The sequence below is a fragment of the Hyla sarda genome, chromosome 1, assembly GCF_029499605.1.
Source record: "Hyla sarda isolate aHylSar1 chromosome 1, aHylSar1.hap1, whole genome shotgun sequence".
In the NCBI taxonomy this organism is placed as follows: Eukaryota; Metazoa; Chordata; class Amphibia; order Anura; family Hylidae; genus Hyla; species Hyla sarda.
The window spans coordinates 261632420-261646507 of record NC_079189.1 but is presented as its reverse complement, the minus strand read 5'-3'; the positions used below and the strand labels follow the sequence as shown (position 1 = coordinate 261646507).

The 14088-nt window shown below is 50.5% G+C and overlaps 15 pseudogenes; all 15 read right to left on the bottom strand.

The window, feature by feature from the left end:
• Positions 1-2512: 2512 nt before the first annotated feature.
• Positions 2513-2632, bottom strand: LOC130327090 (5S ribosomal RNA; annotated as a pseudogene).
• Positions 2633-2904: 272 nt separating this feature from the next.
• On the bottom strand, positions 2905-3024 carry LOC130324109 (5S ribosomal RNA; annotated as a pseudogene).
• A 1281-nt stretch (positions 3025-4305) lies between these two features.
• Positions 4306-4425, bottom strand: LOC130314451 (5S ribosomal RNA; annotated as a pseudogene).
• A 284-nt stretch (positions 4426-4709) lies between these two features.
• LOC130323600 (5S ribosomal RNA) lies at positions 4710-4829 on the bottom strand (annotated as a pseudogene).
• A 1073-nt stretch (positions 4830-5902) lies between these two features.
• On the bottom strand, positions 5903-6022 carry LOC130325118 (5S ribosomal RNA; annotated as a pseudogene).
• Positions 6023-7096: 1074 nt separating this feature from the next.
• Positions 7097-7216, bottom strand: LOC130314440 (5S ribosomal RNA; annotated as a pseudogene).
• A 486-nt stretch (positions 7217-7702) lies between these two features.
• On the bottom strand, positions 7703-7822 carry LOC130326356 (5S ribosomal RNA; annotated as a pseudogene).
• Positions 7823-7904: 82 nt separating this feature from the next.
• LOC130322040 (5S ribosomal RNA) lies at positions 7905-8024 on the bottom strand (annotated as a pseudogene).
• Positions 8025-8296: 272 nt separating this feature from the next.
• LOC130320737 (5S ribosomal RNA) lies at positions 8297-8416 on the bottom strand (annotated as a pseudogene).
• A 277-nt stretch (positions 8417-8693) lies between these two features.
• LOC130326783 (5S ribosomal RNA) lies at positions 8694-8813 on the bottom strand (annotated as a pseudogene).
• A 1287-nt stretch (positions 8814-10100) lies between these two features.
• LOC130318698 (5S ribosomal RNA) lies at positions 10101-10220 on the bottom strand (annotated as a pseudogene).
• Positions 10221-10908: 688 nt separating this feature from the next.
• Positions 10909-11028, bottom strand: LOC130323423 (5S ribosomal RNA; annotated as a pseudogene).
• Positions 11029-11305: 277 nt separating this feature from the next.
• Positions 11306-11425, bottom strand: LOC130324998 (5S ribosomal RNA; annotated as a pseudogene).
• A 262-nt stretch (positions 11426-11687) lies between these two features.
• On the bottom strand, positions 11688-11807 carry LOC130328594 (5S ribosomal RNA; annotated as a pseudogene).
• A 486-nt stretch (positions 11808-12293) lies between these two features.
• LOC130352923 (5S ribosomal RNA) lies at positions 12294-12413 on the bottom strand (annotated as a pseudogene).
• Positions 12414-14088: the final 1675 nt, after the last annotated feature.

Genomic DNA, 14088 nt, shown 5'->3' with positions numbered 1-14088 from the left:
CGATCTGACGAGAGCAGGCGCGTTAAGCTTAGGATGGCCGTCGACAGCTTCACACCTTGTATACTGTGGATTTAAGCATCAATAAATTATTTTCGGAATCGGAGCGGAAGGCAGCAATAGAGCTAAATGTCAACCGGGATTACCAGCCAGTCTCCCATGCCAGTACTTACCGGGCCCTAAGCTGGGTAGCAGTCTGCGATCTGACGAGAGCAGGCGCGTTCAGCTTAGGATGGCCGTTGACATCTTCACGACTTGTATACTGTGGATTTAAGCATCAATAAATATTTTTTTTAATCGGAGAGGAAGGCGGCAACAGATCAAAATGTCAATAGCACCTTGGATTGCCAGCCAGTCTCCCATGCCCGTACTTGCCGGGCAGCAGTCTGCGATCTGACAAGAACAGGCGCATTCAGCTTAGGATAGCCGTAGACGGCTTCACACCCTGTATATTGTGGATTTAAGCATCAATAAATCCTTTTCGGAATCGGAGCAAAATGTCTACAGAGCTACAGAGCAAAATGTCAACAACACCTGGGATTCCCAGCCAGTCTCCCATGCTGGTTCTTACCGAGCCCGAAGCTGGGTAGCAGTCTGCGATCTGACGAGAGCAGGCGCGTTCAGCTTAATGCACTTTATACTGTGCATTTAAGCATCAATAAATCCTTTTCCGAATCGGAGCGGAAGGCGGCAACAGATTAAAATGTCAACTGCACCCGGGATTCCCAGCCAGACTCCCATGCTGGTACTTACCAGGCCCTAAGCTGGGTAGCAGTCTGCGATCTGACGAGAGCAGGCGCGTTCAGCTTAGGATGGCCGTTGACAGCTTCACACTTTGTATACTGTGCATTTAAGCATCAATAAATTCTTTTCGGAATCGGAACGGAAGGCGGCAACAGAGCAAAATGTCAACGGCAGCCGGGATTCCCAGCCAGTGTCCCATGCCGGTACTTACCGGGCCCTAAGATCTGTACCAGTCTGCGATCTGACGAGAGCAGGCGCGTTAAGCTTAGGATGGCCGTCGACAGCTTCACACCTTGTATACTGTGGATTTAAGCATCAATAAATTATTTTCGGAATCGGAGCGGAAGGCAGCAGTAGAGCTAAATGTCAACCGGGATTACCAGCCAGTCTCCCATGCCAGTACTTACCGGGCCCTAAGCTGGGTAGCAGTCTGCGATCTGACGAGAGCAGGCGCGTTCAGCTTAGAATGGCCATTGACAGCTTCATGCTTTTTATACTGTGCATTTAAGCATCAATAAATCCTTTTCGGAATCGGAACGGAAGGCGGCAACAGAGCAAAATGTCAATGGCACCTTGGATTGCCAGCCAGTCTCCCATGCCGGTAACTGCCGGGCAGCAGTCTGCGATCTGAGGGGCAGCAGTCTGCGATCTGAGGAGAGCAGGCACGTTCAGGCTTAGGATGGCCGTTGACAGCTTCACACCCTGTATATTGTGGATTTAAGCATCAATAAATCCTTTTCCGAATCGGAGCGGAAGGCGGCCACAGATTAAAATGTCAACTGCACCCGGGATTCCAGGCCAGTCTCCCATGCTGGTACTTACCAGGACCTAAGCTGGGTAGCAGTCTGCGATCTGACGAGAGCAGGCGCGTTCAGCTTAGGATGGCCGTTGACAGCTTCACACTTTGTATACTGTGGATTTAAGCATCAATAAATAATTTTCAGAATCGGAGCAGAAACAGAGCAAGATGTCAACTGCACCCGGGATTCCCAGCCAGTCTCCCTTGCTGGTACTTACCAGGCCCGAAGCTGGGTAGCAGTCTGCGATCTGACGAGAACAGGCGCGTTCAGCTTAGGATGGCCGTTGACAGCTTCTCGCCCTTTATACTGTGCATTTAGGCATCAATAAATCCTTTTCGGAATTGGAACGGAAGGCGGCAACAGAGCAAAATGTCAACGGCAGCCGGGATTCCCAGCCAGTGTCCCATGTCGGTACTTACCGGGCCCTAAGATCTGTACCAGTCTGCGATCTGACGAGAGCAGGCGCGTTAAGCTTAGGATGGCCGTCGACAGCTTCACACCTTGTATACTGTGGATTTAAGCATCAATAAATTCTTTTCGGAATCGGAGCGGAAGGCAGCAATAGAGCAAAATATCAACGGCACCCGGGACTCCCAGCCAGTCTCCCATGCCAGAACTTACCGGGCCCTAAGCTGGGTAGCAGTCTGCGATCTGACGAGAGCAGGCGCGTTCAGCTTAGGATGGCCGTTGACATCTTCACGCCTTGTATACTGTGGATTTAAGCATCAATAAATATTTTTTTTTAATCGGAGAGGAAGGCGGCAACAGATCAAAATGTAAATAGCACCTTGGATTGCCAGCCAGTATCCCATGCCCGTACTTGCCGGGCAGCAGTCTGCGATCTGACAAGAACAGGCGCATTCAGCTTAGGATAGCCGTAGACGGCTTCACACCCTGTATATTGTGGATTTAAGCATCAATAAATCCTTTTCGGAATCGGAGCAAAATGTCTACAGAGCTACAGAGCAAAATGTCAACAACACCTGAGATTCCCAGCCAGTCTCCCATGCTGGTACTTACCAGGCCCTAAGCTGGGTAGCAGTCTGCGATCTGACGAGAGCAGGCGCGTTCAGCTTAGGATGGCCGTTGACATCTTCACGCCTTGTATATTGTGGATTTAAGCATCAATAAATATTTTTTTAATCGGAGAGGAAGGCGGCAACAGAGCAAAATGTCAATGGCACCTTGGATTGCCAGCCAGTCTCCCATGCCGGTAACTGCCGGGCAGCAGTCTGCGATCTGAGGAGAGGAGGCACGTTCAGGCTTAGGATGGCCGTTGACAGCTTCACACCCTGTATATTGTGGATTTAAGCATCAATAAATCCTTTTCCGAATCAAAGCGGAAGGCGGCAACAGATTAAAATGTCAACTGCACCCGGGATTCCCAGCCAGTCTCCCATGCTGGTACTTACCAGGCCCTAAGCTGGGTAGCAGTCTGCGATCTGACGAGAGCAGGTGCGTTCAGCTTAGGATGGCCGTTGACAGCTTCACGTTTTGTATACTGTGGATTTAAGCATCAATAAATAATTTTCGAAATCGGAGCAGAAACAGAGCAAAATGTCAACTGCACTCGGGATTCCCAGCCAGTCTCCCATGCTGGTACTTACCAGGCCCGAAGCTGGGTAGCAGTCTGCGATCTGACGAGAACATGCGCATTCAGCTTAGGATGGCCGTAGACATCTTCACACCCTGTATACTGTGGATTTAAGCATCAATAAATCCTTTTCGGAATCGGAGCGGAAAGCGGCAACAGAGCAAAATGTCAACGACACCTGGGATTCCCAGCCAGTCTCCCATGCTGGTACTTACCGGGCCCTGAGCTGGGTAGCAGTCTGCGATCTGACGAGAGCAGGCAGGTTCAGCTTAGGATGGCCGTTGACAGCTTCTCGCCCTTTATACTGTGCATTTAAGCATCAATAAATCCTTTTCGGAATCGGAACGGAAGGCGGCAACAGAGCAAAATGTCAACGGCAGCCGGGATTCCCAGCCAGTGTCCCATGCCGGTACTTACCGGGCCCTAAGATCTGTACCAGTCTGCGATCTGACGAGAGCAGGCGCGTTAAGCTTAGGATGGCCGTCGACAGCTTCACACCTTGTATACTGTGGTTTTAAGCATCAATAAAGTATTTTCGGAATCGGAGCGGAAGGCAGCAATAGAGCAAAATGTCAACGGCACCCAGGATTCCCAGCCAGTCTCCCATGCCAATACTAACCGAGCCCTAAGCTGGGTAGCAGTCTGCGAACTGACGAGAGCAGGCGCGTTCAGCTAAGGTTGGCCGTTGACATCTTCACGCCTTGTATACTGTGGATTTAAGCATCAATAAATATTTTTTTTAATCGAAGAGGAAGGCGGCAACAGAGCAAAATGTCAATAGCACCTTGGATTGAAAGCCAGTCTCCCATGCCCGTACTTGCCGGGCAGCAGTCTGCGATCTGACAAGAACAGGCGCATTCAGCTTAGGATAGCCGTAGACGGCTTCACACCCTGTATATTGTGGATTTAAGCATCAATAAATCCTTTTCGGAATCGCAGCAAAATGTCTACAGAGCTACAGAGCAAAATGTCAACAACACCTGAGATTCCCAGCCAGTCTCCCATGCTGGTACTTACCGGGCCCTAAGCTGGGTAGCAGTCTGCAATCTGACGAGAGCAGGCGCGTTCAGCTTAGGATGGCCGTTAACAGCTAAAGGCCCTTTATACTGTGCATTTAAGCATCAATAAATCCTTTTCCGAATCAGAGCGGAAGGCGGCAACAGAGCAAAATGTCAACGACACCTGGGATTCCCAGCCAGTCTCCCATGCTGGTACTTACCGGGCCCTAAGCTGGGTAGCAGTCTGCGATCTGACGAGAGCAGGCGCGTTCAGCTTAGGATGGCCGTTGACAGCTTCTCGCCCTTTATACTGTGCATTTAAGCATCAATAAATCCTTTTCGGAATCGGAACGGAAGGCGGCAACAGAGCAAAATGTCAACGGCAGCCAGGATTCCCAGCCAGTGTCCCATGCCGGTACTTACCGGGCCCTAAGATCTGTACCAGTCTGCGATCTGACGAGAGCAGGCGCGTTAAGCTTAGGATGGCCGTCGACAGCTTCACACCTTGTATACTGTGGATTTAAGCATCAATAAATTCTTTTCGGAATCGGAGCGGAAGGCAGCAATAGAGCAAAATGTCAACGGCAACCGGGATTCCCAGCCAGTCTCCCATGCCAGTACTTACCGGGCCCTAAGCTGGGTAGCAGTCTGCGATCTGACGAGAGCAGGCGCATTCAGCTTAGGATGGCCATTGACAGCTTCATGCTTTTTATACTGTGCATTTAAGCATCAATAAATCCTTTTCGGAATCGGAACGGAAGGCGGCAACAGAGCAAAATGTCAACTGCACTTGGGATTCCCAGCCAGTCTCCCATGCCGGTACTTACTGGGCCCTAAGCTGGGTAGCAGTCTGCGATTTGACGAGAGCAGGCGCATTCAGCTTAGGATGGCCATTGACAGCTTCATGCTTTTTATACTGTGCATTTAAGCATCAATAAATCCTTTTCGGAATCGGAGAGGAAGGCGGCAACAGAGCAAAATGTCAATAGCACCTTGGATTGCCAGCCAGTCTCCCATGCCCGTACTTGCCGGGCAGCAGTCTGCGATCTGACAAGAACAGGCACATTCAGCTTAGGATAGCCGTAGACGGCTTCACACCCTGTATACTGTGGATTTAAGCATCAATTAATCCTTTTCGGAATCGAAGCGGAAGGCGGCTACAGAGCAAAATGTCAACAACACCTGGGATTCCCAGCCAGTCTCCCATGCTGGTACTTACCGGGCCCTAAGCTGGGTAGCAGTCTGCAATCTGACGAGAGCAGGCGCGTTCAGCTTAGGATGGCCGTTGACAGTTTCACACTTTGTATACTGTGGATTTAAGCATCAATAAATAATTTTCGGAATCGGAGCAGAAACAGAGCAAAATGTCAACTGCACCCGGGATTCCCAGCCAGTCTCCCAAGCTGGTACTTATCAGGCCCGAAGCTGGGTAGCAGTCTGCGATCTGACGAGAACAGGCGCATTCAGCTTAGGATGGCCGTAGACATCTTCATACCCTGTATACTGTGGATTTAAGCATCAATAAATCCTTTTCGGAATCGGAACGGAAGGCGGCAACAGAGCAAAATGTCAACGGCAGCCGGGATTCCCAGCCAGTGTCGCATGCCGGTACTTACCGGGCCCTAACATCTGTACCAGTCTGCGATCTGACGAGAGCAGGCGCGTTAAGCTTAGGATGGCCGTCAACAGCTTCACACCTTGTATACTGTGGATTTAAGCATCAATAAATTATTTTCGGAATCGGAGCGGAAGGCAGCAATAGAGCAAAATGTCAACGGCACCTGGGATTCCCAGCCAGTCTCCCATGCCAGTACTTACCGGGCCCTAAGCTGGGTAGCAGTCTGCGATCTGACGAGAGCAGGCGCATTCAGCTTAGGATGGCCATTGACAGCTTCATGCTTTTTATACTGTGCATTTAAGCATCAATAAATCCTTTTCGGATTCGGAGAGGAAGGCGGCAACAGAGCAAAATGTCAATAGCACCTTGGATTGCCAGCCAGTCTCCCATGCCCGTACATGCCGGGCAGCAGTCTGCGATCTGACAAGAACAGGCACATTCAGCTTAGGATAGCCGTAGACGGCTTCACACCCTGTATACTGTGGATTTAAGCATCAATAAATCCTTTTCGGAATCGAAGCGGAAGGCGGTTACAGAGCAAAATGTCAACGGCACCAGGGATTCCCAGCCAGTCTCCCATGCCAATACTTACCGGGCCCTAAGCTGGGTAGCAGTCTGCGATCTGACAAGAGCAGGCGCGTACAGCTTAGGATAGCCATTGACAGCTTCATGCTTTTTATACTGTGCATTTAAGCATCAATAAATCCTTTTCGGAATCTGAGCGGAAGGCGGCTACAGAGCAAAATGTCAACAACACCTGGGATTCCCAGCCAGTCTCCCATGCCAATACTAACCGGGCCCTAAGCTGGGTAGCAGTCTGCGATCTGACGAGAGCAGGCGCGTTCAGCTAAGGTTGGCCGTTGACATCTTCAAGCCTTGTATACTGTGGATTTAAGCATCAATAAATATTTTTTTTAATCGGAGAGGAAGGCGGCAACAGAGCAAAATGTCAATAGCACCTTGGATTGAAAGCCAGTCTCCCATGCCCGTACTTGCCGGGCAGCAGTCTGCGATCTGACAAGAACAGGCGCATTCAGCTTAGGATAGCCGTAGACGGCTTCACACCCTGTATATTGTGGATTTAAGCATCAATAAATCCTTTTCGGAATCGCAGCAAAATGTCTACAGAGCTACAGAGCAAAATATCAACAACACCTGAGATTCCCAGCCAGTCTCCCATGCTGGTACTTACCGGGCCCTAAGCTGGGTAGCAGTCTGCAATCTGACGAGAGCAGGCGCGTTCAGCTTAGGATGGCCGTTAACAGCTTCAGGCCCTTTATACTGTGCATTTAAGCATCAATAAATCCTTTTCCGAATCATAGCGGAAGGCGGCAACAGAGCAAAATGTCAACGACACCTGGGATTCCCAGCCAGTCTCCCATGCTGGTACTTACCGGGCCCTAAGCTGGGTAGCAGTCTGCGATCTGACGAGAGCAGGCGCGTTCAGCTTAGGATGGCCGTTGACAGCTTCTCGCCCTTTATACTGTGCATTTAAGCATCAATAAATCCTTTTCGGAATCGGAACGGAAGGCGGCAACAGAGCAAAATGTCAACGGCAGCCAGGATTCCCAGCCAGTGTCCCATGCCGGTACTTACCGGGCCCTAAGATCTGTACCAGTCTGCGATCTGACGAGAGCAGGCGCGTTAAGCTTAGGATGGCCGTCGACAGCTTCACACCTTGTATACTGTGGATTTAAGCATCAATAAATTCTTTTCGGAATCGGAGCGAAAGGCAGCAATAGAGCAAAATGTCAACGGCAACCGGGATTCCCAGCCAGTCTCCCATGCCGGTACTTACTGGGCCCTAAGCTGGGTAGCAGTCTGCGATTTGACGAGAGCAGGTGCGTTCAGCTTAGGATGTCCGTTGACATCTTCACGCCTTGTATATTGTGGATTTAAGCATCAATAAATCCTTTTCGGAATCGGAGCCTAAGGCGGCAACAGAGCAAAATGTCAACGACACCTGGGATTCCCAGCCAGTCTCCCATGCTGGTACTTACCGGGCCCTAAGCTGGGTAACAGTCTGCGAGCTGATGAGAGCAGGCGCGTTCAGCTTAGGATGGCCGTTGACAGCTTCTCGCCCTTTATACTGTGCATTTAAGCATCAATAAATCCTTTTCGGAATCGGAGCGGAAGGCAGCAATAGAGCAAAATGTCAATGGCACCCGGGATTCCCAGCCAGTCTCCCATGCCAGTACTTACCGGGCCCTAAACTGGGTAGCAGTCTGCGATCTGATGAGAGCAGGCGCGTTCAGCTTAGGATGGCCATTGACAGCTTCATGCTTTTTATACTGTGCATTTAAGCATCAATAAATCCTTTTCGGAATCGGAGAGGAAGGCGGCAACAGAGCAAAATGTCAATAGCACCTTGGATTGCCAGCCAGTCTCCCATGCCCTTACTTGCCGGGCAGCAGTCTGCGATCTGACAAGAACAGGCACATTCAGCTTAGGATAGCCATAGACGGCTTCACACCCTGTATACTGTGGATTTAAGCATCAATAAATCCTTTTCGGAATCGAAGCGGAAGGCGGCTACAGAGCAAAATGTCAACAACACCTGGGATTCCCAGCCAGTCTCCCATGCTGGTACTTACCGGGCCCTAAGCTGGGTAGCAGTCTGCGATCTGACGAGAGCAGGCGCGTTCAGCTTAGGATGGCCGTTGACTGCTTCACAATTTGTATACTGTGGATTTAAGCATCAATAAATAATTTTCGGAATCGGAGCAGAAACCGAGCAAAATGTCAACTGCACCCGGGATTCCCAGCCAGTCTCCCATGCTGGTACTTACCAGGCCCGAAGCTGGGTAGCAGTCTGCGATCTGACAAGAACAGGCGCATTCAGCTTAGGATGGCCGTAGACATCTTCACACCCTGTATACTGTGGATTTAAGCATCAATAAATCCTTTTCGAAATCGGAGCGTAAGGCGGCAACAGAGCAAAATGTCAACGACACCTGGGATTCCCAGCCAGTCTCCCATGCTGGTACTTACCGGGCCCTAAGCTGGATAGCAGTCTGCGATCTGACGAGAGCAGGCGCGTTCAGCTTAGGATGGCCGTTAACAGCTTTTTGCCCTTTATACTGTGCATTTAAGCATCAATAAATCCTTTTCGGAATCGGAATGGAAGGCGGCAACAGAGCAAAATGTCAACGGCAGCCGGGATTCCCAGCCAGTGTCCCATGCCGGTACTTACCGGGCCCTAAGATCTGTACCAGTCTGCGATCTGACGAGAGCAGGCGCGTTAAGCTTAGGATGGCCGTCGACAGCTTTACACCTTGTATACTGTGGATTTAAGCATCAATAAATTATTTTTGGAATCGGAGCGGAAGGCAGCAATAGAGCAAAATGTCAACGGCACTCAGGATTCCCAGCCAGTCTCCCATGCCAGTACTTACCGGGCCCTAAGCTGGGTAGCCGTCTGCGATCTGACGAGAGCAGGCGCGTTCAGCTTAGGATGGCCATTGACAGGTTCATGCTTTTTATACTGTGCATTTAAGCATCAATAAATCCTTTTCGGAATCGGAAGGGAAGGCGGCAACAGAGCAAAATGTCAACTGCACCCGGGATTCCCAGCCAATCTCCCATGCCGGTACTTACTGGACCCTAAGCTGGGTAGCAGTCTGCGATCTGACGAGAGCAGGCGCGTTCAGCTTAGGATGGCTGTAGACATCTTCACACCCTGTATACTGTGAATTTAAGCATCAATAAATCCTTTTCGGAATCGGAGCGTAAGGCGGCAACAGAGCAAAATGTCAACGACACCTGGGATTCCCAGCCAGTCTACCATGCTGGTACTTACCGGGCCCTAAGCTGGGTAGCAGTCTGCGATCTGACGAGAGCAGGCACGTTCAGCTTAGGATGGCCGTTGACAGCTTCACGCTCTTTATACTGTGGATTTAAGCATCAATAAATCCTTTTCCGAATCGGAGCGGAAGGCGGCAACAGATTAAAATGTCAACGGCACCCGGGATTCCCAGCCAGTCTCCCATGCTGGTACTTACCAGGCCCTAAGCTGGGTAGCAGTCTGCGATCTGACGAGAGCAGGCACGTTCAGCTTAGGATGTCCATTGACAGCTTCACACTTTGTATACTGTGGATTTAAGCATCAATAAATAATTTTCGGAATCTGAGCAGAAACAGAGCAAAATGTCAACTGCACCCGGGATTCCCAGCCAGTCTCCCATGCTGGTACTTACCAGGCCCGAAGCTGGGTAGCAGTCTGCGATCTGACGAGAGCAGGCGCATTCAGCTTAGGATGGCCATAGACATCTCCATACCCTGTATACTGTGGATTTAAGCATCAATAAATTCTTTTCGGAATCGGAGCGGAAGGCAGCAATAGAGCAAAATGTAAACGGCACCTGGGATTCCCAGCCAGTCTCCCATGCCAGTACTTACCGGGCCCTAAGCTGGGTAGCAGTCTGCGATCTGACGAGAGCAGGCGCGTTCAGCTTAGGATGGCCGTTGACAGCTTTTCGCCCTTTATACTGTGCATTTAAGCATCAATAAATCCTTTTCGGAATCGGAATGGAAGGCGGCAACAGAGCAAAATGTCAACGGCAGCCGGGATTCCCAGCCAGTGTCCCATGCCGGTACTTACCGGGCCCTAAGATCTGTACCAGTCTGCGATCTGACGAGAGCAGGCGCGTTAAGGTTAGGATGGCCGTCGACAGCTTTACACCTTGTATACTGTGGATTTAAGCATCAATAAATTATTTTCGGAATCGGAGCGGAAGGCAGCAATAGAGCAAAATGTCAACGGCACTCGGGATTCCCAGCCAGTCTCCCATGCCAGTACTTACCGGGCCCTAAGCTGGGTAGCCGTCTGCGATCTGACGAGAGCAGGCGCGTTCAGCTTAGGATGGCCATTGACAGCTTCATGCTTTTTATACTGTGCATTTAAGCATCAATAAATCCTTTTCGGAATCGGAAGGGAAGGCGGCAACAGAGCAAAATGTCAACGACACCTGGGATTCCCAGCCAGTCTACCATGCTGGTACTTACCGGGCCCTAAGCTGGGTAGCAGTCTGCGATCTGACGAGAGCAGGCACGTTCAGCTTAGGATGGCCGTTGACAGCTTCACGCTCTTTATACTGTGGATTTAAGCATCAATAAATCCTTTTCCGAATCGGAGCGGAAGGCGGCAACAGATTAAAATGTCAACGGCACCCGGGATTCCCAGCCAGTCTCCCATGCTGGTACTTACCAGGCCCTAAGCTGGGTAGCAGTCTGCGATCTGACGAGAGCAGGCGCGTTCAGCTTAGGATGGCCATCGACAGCTTCACACTTTGTATACTGTGGATTTAAGCATCAATAAATAATTTTCGGAATCGGAGCAGAAACAGAGCAAAATGTCAACTGCACCCGGGATTCCCAGCCAGTCTCCCATGCTGGTACTTACCAGGCCCGAAGCTGGGTAGCAGTCTGCGATCTGACGAGAACAGGCGCATTCAGCTTAGGATGGCCGTAGACATCTTCATACCCTGTATACTGTGGATTTAAGCATCAATAAATTATTTTCGGAATCGGAGCGGAAGGCAGCAATAGAGCAAAATGTCAACGGCACCTGGGATTCCCAGCCAGTCTCCCATGCCAGTACTTACCGGGCCCTAAGCTGGGTAGCAGTCTGCGATCTGACGAGAGCAGGCGCATTCAGCTTAGGATGGCCATTGACAGCTTCATGCTATTTATACTGTGCATTTAAGCATCAATAAATCCTTTTCTGAATCGGAGAGGAACGCGGCAACAGAGCAAAATGTCAATAGCACCTCGGATTGCCAGCCAGTCTCCCATGCCGGGCAGCAGTCTGCGATCTGACAAGAACAGGCACATTCAGCTTAGGATAGCCGTAGACGGCTTCACACCCTGTATACTGTGGATTTAAGCATCAATAAATCCTTTTCGGAATCGAAGCGGAAGGCGGTTACAGAGCAAAATGTCAACGGCACCAGGGATTTCCAGCCAGTCTCCCATGCTGGTACTTACCGGGCCCTAAGCTGGGTAGCAGTCTGCGATCTGACGAGAGCAGGCGCGTTCAGCTTAGGATGGCCGTTGACAGCTTCACGCCCTTTATACTGTGCATTTAAGCATCAATAAATCCTTTTCCGAATCGGAGCGAAAGGCGGCAACAGATTAAAATGTCAACTGCACCCGGGATTCCCAGCCAGTCTCCCATGCTGGTACTTACCAGGCCCTAAGCTGGGTAGCAGTCTGCGATCCGAGGAGAGCAGGCGCGTTCAGCTTAGGATGGCCGTTGACAGCTTCACACTTTGTATACTGTGCATTTAAGCATCAATAAATCCTTTTCAGAATCGGAACGGAAGGCGGCAACAGAGCAAAATGTCAACGGCAGCCGGGATTCCCAGCCAGTGTCCCATGCCGGTAATTACCGGGCCCTAAAATCTGTACCAGTCTGCGATCTGACGAGAGCAGGCGCGTTAAGCTTAGGATGGCCGTCGACAGCTTCACACCTTGTATACTGTGGATTTAAGCATCAATAAATTATTTTCGGAATCGGAGCGGAAGGCAGCAATAGAGTAAAATGTCAACGGCACCCGGGATTCCCAGCCAGTCTCCTATGCCAGTACTTACCGGGCCCTAAGCTGGGTAGCCGTCTGCGATCTGACGAGAGCAGGCACGTTCAGCTTAGGATGGCCGTTGACATCTTCACGCCTTGTATATTGTGGATTTAAGCATCAATAAATATTTTTATTAATCGGAGAGGAATTCGGCAACAGAGCAAAATGTCAATGGCACCTTGGATTGCCAGCCAGTCTCCCATGCCGGTAACTGCCAGGCAGCAGTCTGCGATCTGAGGAGAGCAGGCACGTTCAGGCTTAGGATGGCCGTTGACAGCTTCACACCCTGTATATTGTGGATTTAAGCATCAATAAATCCTTTTCCGAATCGGAGCGGAAGGCGGCAACAGATTAAAATGTCAACTGCACCCGGGATTCCCAGCCAGTCTCCCATGTTGGTACTTACCAGGCCCTAAACTGGGTAGCAGTCTGCTATCTGACGAGCGCAGGCGCGTTCAGCTTAGGATGGCCGTTGACAGCTTCACACTTTGTATACTGTGGATTTAAGCATCAATAAATAATTTTCGGAATCGGAGCAGAAACAGAGCAAAATGTCAACTGCACCCGGAATTCCCAGCCAGTCTCCCATGCTGGTACTTACCAGGCCCGAAGCTGGGTAGCAGTCTGCGATCTGACGAGAGCAGGCGCGTTAAGCTTAGGATGGCCGTCGACAGCTTCACACCTTGTATACTGTGGATTTAAGCATCAATAAATTCTTTTCGGAATCGGAGCGGAAGGCAGCAATAGAGCAAAATGTCAACGGCACCTGGGATTTCCAACCAGTCTCCCATGCCTGTACTTACCGGGCCCTAAGCTGGGTAGCAGTCTGCGATCTGACGAGAGCAGGCGCGTTCAGCTTAGGATGGCCATTGACAGCTTCGTGCTTTTTATACTGTGCATTTAAGCATCAATAAATCCTTTTCGGAATCGGAGAGTAAGGCGGCAACAGAGCAAAATTTCAATAGCACCTTGGATTGCCAGCCAGTCTCCCATGCCCGTACTTGCCGGGCAGCAGTCTGCGATCTGACAAGAACAGGCACATTCAGCTTAGGATAGCCGTAGACGGCTTCACACCCTGCATACTGTGGATTTAAGCATCAATAAATCCTTTTCGGAATCGAAGCGGAAGGCGGCAACAGATTAAAATGTCAACAACACCTAGGATTCCCAGCCAGTCTCCCATGCTGGTACTTACCAGGCCCTAAGCTGGGTAGCAGTCTGCGATCTGACGAGAGCAGGCGCGTTCAGCTTAGGATGGCCGTTGAAAGCTTCACACATTGTATACTGTGGATTTAAGCATCAATAAATCCTTTTCCGAATCGGAGCAGAAACAGAGCAAAATGGCAACTGCACCCGGGATTCCCAGCCAGTCTCCCATGCCGGTTCTTACTGGGCCCTAAGCTGGGTAGCAGTCTGCGATCTGACGAGGGCAGGCGCGTTCAGCTTAGGATGGCCGTTGACATCTTTACGCCTTGTTTATTGTGAATTTAAGCATCAATAAATATTTTTATTAATCGGAGAGGAAGGCGGCAACAGAGCAAAATGTCAATGGCACCTTGAATTGCCAGCCAGTCTCCCATGCTGGTAACTGCCGGGCAGCAGTCTGCGATCTGAGGAGAGCAGGCGCGTTCAGCTTAGGATGGCCGTTGACAGCTTCATAAATAATTTTTGGAATCGGAGCAGAAACAGAGCAAAATGTCAACTGCACCCGGGAATCCCAGCCAGTCTCCCATGCTGGTACTTACCAGGCCCGAAGCTG